Source organism: Barbus barbus (assembly GCF_936440315.1).
Source record: "Barbus barbus genome assembly, chromosome: 24".
NCBI classification, from domain to species: domain Eukaryota; kingdom Metazoa; phylum Chordata; class Actinopteri; order Cypriniformes; family Cyprinidae; genus Barbus; species Barbus barbus.
Window position 1 is genome coordinate 7,001,750 of NC_136752.1, and position 7,384 is coordinate 7,009,133.

Here is a 7,384-nt window from a genome sequence, read left to right on the forward strand (position 1 = left end):
TAGGACTAGTTCGCAAAAGTAGGTCTGGGATATAGGTCAATTTTAGGGCAAGAAGGAAGCGTCGCAGCTCAAAAATTTCGGACTCCACTTTTGTTCGGGCTAACCCAAGGATTGCAACGATGTAAAGTTTTTGAGTCTACGACACACGGTTTACGACTGTGGGCCAAAAATGTCTGAAATTTTAGGTTTTTGCGCTGTAGCGCCCCCGTTTGGCCGATTTGGCCGATTCTTTGTATCTGAGTAGCGAGCAAGACTACTACCTTCTGACCAAGTTTCAGCTCTCTAGCCCTTACGGTTTGGGCTGCACGATTCGTTTTAAGGCAGAATAATAATAATAATAATAATAAAAATCTTAACAAATACAATAGGGTTTCTGCACTACGTGCACGAACCCCTAAAAATCTTAACAAATACAATAGGGTTTCTGCACTACGTGCACGAACCCCTAAATATAGCTGCAAGCAGCGATTAACCGGGGTTCGTGAAATTGACACCCTTTAAGGTGGTCTTGGTCAACCTGGATGTACGGCTGACAGTTAAAAACATCCAGAATGGAGAGCAGGCTCACAGACACACAACACTCATGCACACACAGTGAAATTAAATGATTAAACTGGCCTATTAATACTCTATGAACATATTCACACACACACACACACACATTTAAATGAAATGGTCAAACGGTCACAGTAATAATTATTAAGCCTGCTTACACACACACTCACACATACAAACACACACAGAAACACTCATACACGGACATACATGCACACACATTTTGTTGCAGATATTTGAAATAAGTGATAGGTAACAAAGCCTATTGCACCTATTCGCTTTTTAAGAGTTTAGATGTCATTTTCAGGTTCCACTGTAATCATAATCTGGCAAAATTATAAAAACTGATATGTCTGTATGAACAAAATGGTAAACTTTGACTCAATGAGGTTTAAAATGTTATAACAGTGATTTTATAGCATCTCCATAAGCAACTTATGAACAGTACTGTTTAAGAGTTTAATAAGCCCATTAGTGGTCTTACGCTGCCATCTAGTGGTTATAAATGCCTATTTCTCATACAACACTGTGTTTTTGAGCTTTTTAACTGTAATAGTGTTATTTTTTGCCCAGTCTCTGTTAAATTATCACATTTTTTTGATAATTATTGACCTAGAGAGTCTAAAGAACAGCACTGCAATGATTTGATTGATTTTGAGTTAAAAACTGAAAGCTAGTTGACAAAAGCATGTTTTTCAAAATAATATCAATCTCAAAATTATTAAACTAGCCTATTAATACTCTATAAGCATATTTACATACACACAAAAACACACATGCACACACACATAGAAATGAAATGGTCAAACCATCACAATAACAATCATAAAGCCTGCTTACACACATACACACACACACACACACACACACAAACACACTTGTATACACACACACACACAGAAAAACACTTGTATACACACACACACACACACACACACACACAGAAACACTCATACACAGACATACATGCACACACATTTTGTTGCAGATGCAGATATTTCAAATAAGTGATAGGTAACAAAGCCTATTGCACTTATTCAGTTTTTAAGAGTTTAGATGTCATTTTTAGGTTTCACTGTAATCATAATCTGGCAAAATTATAAAAGCTGATATGTCTGTATGAACAAAATGGTAAACTTTGACTCAATGAGGTTTAAAATGTTATAACAGTGATTTTATAATGTTTTAACTTGAATCCTTCAGTAGCCATTGAACAGTGCTGTTTTACAGCTTAATAAGGCCATTAGTGGTCTTCCGCTGCCATCTAGTGGTTATAAATGCCAATTTCTCATACAACACTGTGTTTTTAAGCTTTATAACTATTATAGTGTTATTTTTGGCCCAGTCTCTCTTAAATTATAAAATTTTTTTGATAATTATTGATCCAGAGACTCCAGAGAACATCACTGCTGTGGTTTGATCGAGATTGAGCAAAAAAACAGAGACAAGTTAGCAAAAGTAGGTTTCTAACACATTTGTAAATAATTAATGAACGATTTGATTGACAGCATTAGTCCAAGAGGCAAAGTTGTTCAGAATGAGGGGATCTATCAGATGATATGAAGATGTAGTGTATAAGTGAATGTTATTAATATTTTATTGCAATTTGAGGTCATTTCCCTTAGAAATACTGTTTCAGAAGCCCTTTTTCACTGTTAAAGCACCACCTATGGTCCGATCTCCATGAAACTTTTCATGCTTGTTAACGGTCATGTGTCACATGTTTTCACCAACATTCGTAAAGTTTCAAGTTTTTGTTTACATTTTATAGGCTGTTGGGTTTTTGTGGCCACGTGTCCTTTTTTAAATGAGCCAATTATAGCTAACCAAAGGACAAAATTCAACATTTTTTCGATAACTATTGATCTAGAGAGTCCAGAGATTATTACTGCAGTTGTTTGTTTGAGATTGACCAAAAAACCAGAGACTAGTTCGCAAAAGTAGGTTTTAGACATATTTCTGAATAATTAATGAACGATTTGATTGACATCTTTGGTCCAAGAGGCAAAGTTGTTCAGAATGAGGAGATCTATCATATGATATGCATTATTTGTGGATATGTAAAACACCACGTGATCACTAGGCCAAAAATCTCGTTAGCGCCAACTTGTGGCCGATTTCTTTCAAAATTCTTACAGACCTTTGGGGCCTTGAGTCAAACATGGCCACTGAGTTTCGTTCCGATCGACCTCCGTTAACCTTGTCTAATAAGTGCTCAAATTTTAATGGCCGATGGCGGCCATGTTTTTTTAGATACGCGAATGTCCTCATAGATTTTTCAGCCACGTCGGACAAAGACACAGCATACCAAGTTTCAAGTCGATCGGACTAACGGTTACCCAGTTACAGTTTTTTCGATCTTATAGCGCCACCAAGTGGCAGATCAGTGGTATTTTTTGTTGTTTGACCAAAGTTCCTACTGCTATATATATGTACCAAGTTTGGTGAAGATATCTCATTTCGTTCACGAGTTATAGGATTTTTCGTAAAATAGGTCCTCGACTTTTAAACGTTTTTGGGCCCCATTACAAAAGTGAGTGGATGTTTCAAAGATTTTTTTGATAATTATTAATAAGCCCTAGACAGAGAAAATTTCGGCAGTAGATTGGTTGCGATTGGGTGAAAAACCTACGACTAGTTCACCAAAGTAGGTTTTAAACCTAATTGCGAATAGTTAAATAACGGTTTGATTGACAGAAATGCTCCTAGAGACAAAGTTGTTCAGAATGATGAGATCTATCATGTGATATGAATGACTTATGTATTTGTGAATATCTAAGATGTTTTTTTTACAGTTAATTTCATGTACAGTTGAAATATTGTGTTTTTGATAGCTTTTCTGACTGTTATAGCGCCACCTATGGTCCGATCTTGATGAAACTTTTCTTGCTTGTTCACAGTCATGTGACACATGTTTTCACCAACTTTCGTAAAGTTTCAAGTTTTCGTTTAGGTTTTATAGGCTGTTGGGTATGTGTGGCCACGCCTCCTTTTTGAAATGAGCCAATTATGGCTAACCAAAGGACAAAATTCAACATTTTTTCGATAATTATTGATCTAGAGAGTCCAGAGATTATTACTGCAGTGGTTTGATCGAAATTGAGTGAAAAACCAGAGACTAGTTCGCAAAAGTAGGTTTTAGACATATTTCTGAATACTTAATGAACGATTTGATTGACAGCTTTGGTCCAAGAGGAAATGTTGTTCATTATGAGGAGATCTATCAGATGATATGCATTATGTGTGGATATGTAAAACACCACGTGATTACAGAGCCAAAAATCTCGTTAGCGCCAACTTGTGGCCGATTTCTTTCTAAATTCTTACAGACCTTTAGGGCCATGAGTCGAACATGCCCACCGAGTTTTGTTCCGATCGACCTCCGTTAACCTTGTCTAATTGGTGCTTGAAATGTTTTGGCCAATGGCGGCCATGTTTTTTGAGATACGTGAATGTCCTCATATACACTTGTGCCCCTTTGGACCAAGATGCTGCATACCAATTTTGAAGCCGATCGGACCAACGGTTGCCTAGTTATAACCATTTATATGTTTTTTCTGTCTTATAGCGCCCCTAAGTGGCAGAGCTTCGCAATTTTTTTTATTTGACCAAAGATTGAGCTCGTACATACTTGTACCGAGTTTGGTGAATATAGCTCATTCCGTTCCAGAGCTATACTTCCAACAACATTTGGCTAACGTTAGCATAGACGCTAATTGGAGTACTGTATCGCCCGAAAATCAAAATTTCAACTTTTTTTTGATAATTATTGATATTCAGTGTCCACAGAATATTTCTGCACTGGTTTGGTTCCGATCGGGCGAAAAACCTAGGACTAGTTCGCAAAAGTAGGTCTGGGATATAGGTCAATTTTAGGGCAAGAAGGAAGCGTCGTAGCTCAAAAATTTCGGGCTCCACTTTTGTTCGGGCTAACCCAAGGATTGCAACGATGTAAAGTTTTTGAGTCTACGACACACGGTTTACGACTGTGGGCCAAAAATGTCTGAAATTTTAGGTTTTTGCGCTGTAGCGCCCCCGTTTGGCCGATTTGGCCGATTCTTTGTATCTGAGTAGCGAGCAAGACTACTACCTTCTGACCAAGTTTCAGCTCTCTAGCCCTTACGGTTTGGGCTGCACGATTCGTTTTAAGGCAGAATAATAATAATAATAATAATAATAATAATAATAATAAATATAGCTGCAAGCAGCGATTAACCGGGGTTCGTGAAATTGACGCCCTTTAAGGTTGGCCAACCTGGATGTATGGCTGACAGTTAAAAACATCCAAAATGGAGAGCAGGCTCACAGACACACAACACTCATGCACACACAGTGAAATTAAACGATTAAACTGGCCTATTAATGCTCTATAAGCATATTCACACACACACAGAAACACACATGCACACACACATAAATGAAATGGTCAGACTATCACAGTAATAATCATTAAGCCTGCTAACACACACACACAAACACAGTTGTTTGATATTTAAAATAAGTGATAGGTAAGAAAGATTATTGCACATATTCACTTTTTAAGAGTTTAGATGTCATTTTCAGGTTCCACTGTAATCATAATCTGGCAAAATTATAAAAACTGATATGTCTGTATGAACAAAATGGTAAACTTTGACTCAATGAGGTTTAAAATGTTATAACAGTGATTTTATAGCATCTCCATAAGCAACATATGAACAGTACTGTTTAAGAGTTTAATAAGCCCATTAATGGTCTTACGCTGCCATCTAGTGGTTATAAATGCCTATTTCTCATACAACACTGTGTTTTTGAGCTTTTTAACTGTAATAGTGTTATTTTTTGCCCAGTCTCTGTTAAATTATCAAAAAATTTTGATAATTATTGACCTAGAGAGTCTAAAGAACAGTACTGCAATGATTTGATTGATTTTGAGTTAAAAACTGAAAGCTAGTTGACAAAAGCATGTTTTTCAAAATAATATCAATCTCAAAATTATTAAACTAGCCTATTAATACTCTATAAGCATATTTACATACACACAAAAACACACATGCACACACACATAGAAATTAAATGGTCAAACCATCACAATAACAATCATAAAGCCTGCTTACACGCATACACACACATACACACACACACACACACACACACACAAACACACTTGTATACACACACACACAGAAACACTCATACACGGGCATACATGCACACACATTTTGTTGCAGATGCAGATATTTGAAATAAGTGATAGGTAACAAAGCCTATTGCACTTATTGGCTTTTTAAGAGTTTAGATGTCATTTTCAGGTTCCACTGTAATCATAATCTCGCAAAATTATAAAAACTGATATGTCTGTATGAACAAAATGGTAAACTTTGACTCAATGAAATGTTATAACAGTGATTTTATAATGTTTTATCTTGAATTCTTCAGTAACCATTGAACAGTGCTGTTTTACAGCTTAATAAGGCCATTAGTGGTCTTCCGCTGCCATCTAGTGGTTATAAAAGCCAATTTTTCATACAACACTGTGTTTTTAAGCTTTTTACCTATAATAGTTTTATTTATTGCCCAATCTCTATTAAATTATAAAAAAAAATTGATAATCATTGACCCAGGGAGTCTAGAGAACAGTACTGCAATGATTTGATTCATTTTGAGTTAAAAACTGAAGGCTAGTTGACAAAAGCATGTTTTTTAAGTAATCTTAAATACTTAACAGTTTGATTGACAGCACTGATCCTAGAGGCAAAGTATATCAGAATGAGAATTAAAATAAGTGATAGGTAACAAACCTTATTGCACCTATTCAGTTTTTAAGAGTTTAGATGTCATTTTCAGGTTTCACTGTAATCATAATCTGGCAAAATTATAAAAGCTGATATGTCTGTATGAACAAAATGGTAAACTTTGACTCAATGAGGTTTAAAAGGTTATAACAGTGATTTTATAATGTTTTATCTTGAATCATTCAGTAACCATTGAACAGTGCTGTTTTACAGCTTAATAAGGCCATTAGTGGTCTTCCGCTGCCATCTAGTGGTTATAAAAGCCAATTTCTCATACAACACTGTTTTTAAGCTTTTTACTATAATAGTTTTATTTCTTGCCCAATCTCTCTTAAATAATCAACATTTTTTTGATAATTATTGATCTAGAGACTCCAGAGAACATCACTGCTGTGGTTTGATCGAGATTGAGCAAAAAAACAGAGACTAGTTAGCAAAAGTAGGTTTTTAACACATTTGTAAATAATTAATGAACGATTTTATTGACAGCATTAGTCCAAGAGGTAAAGTTGTTCAGAATGAGGAGATCTATCAGATGATATGAAGATGTAGTGTATAAGTGAATGTTATTAATATTTTATTGCAATTTGAGGTCATTTCCCTTAGAAATACTGTTTCAGAAGCCCTTTTTCACTGTTAAAGCACCACCTATGGTCCGATCTCCATGAAACTTTTCATGCTTGTTAACGGTCATGTGTCACATGTTTTCACCAACATTTGTAAAGTTTCAAGTTTTTGTTTACGTTTTATAGGCTGTCAGGTATGTGTGGCCACGCGTCCATTTTTAAATGATCCAATTAAAGCTAACCAAAGGACAAAATTCAACATTTTTTCGATAACTATTGATCTAGACAGTCCAGAGATTATTACTGCAGTGGTTTCATCGAGATTGACCAAAAAACCAGAGACTAGTTCGCAAAAGTAGGTTTTAGACATATTTCTGAATAATTAATGAACGATTTGATTGAAAGCTTTGGTCCAAGAGGCAAAGTTGTTCAGAATGAGGAGCTCTATCATATGATATGCATTATGTGTGGATATGTAAAACACCACGT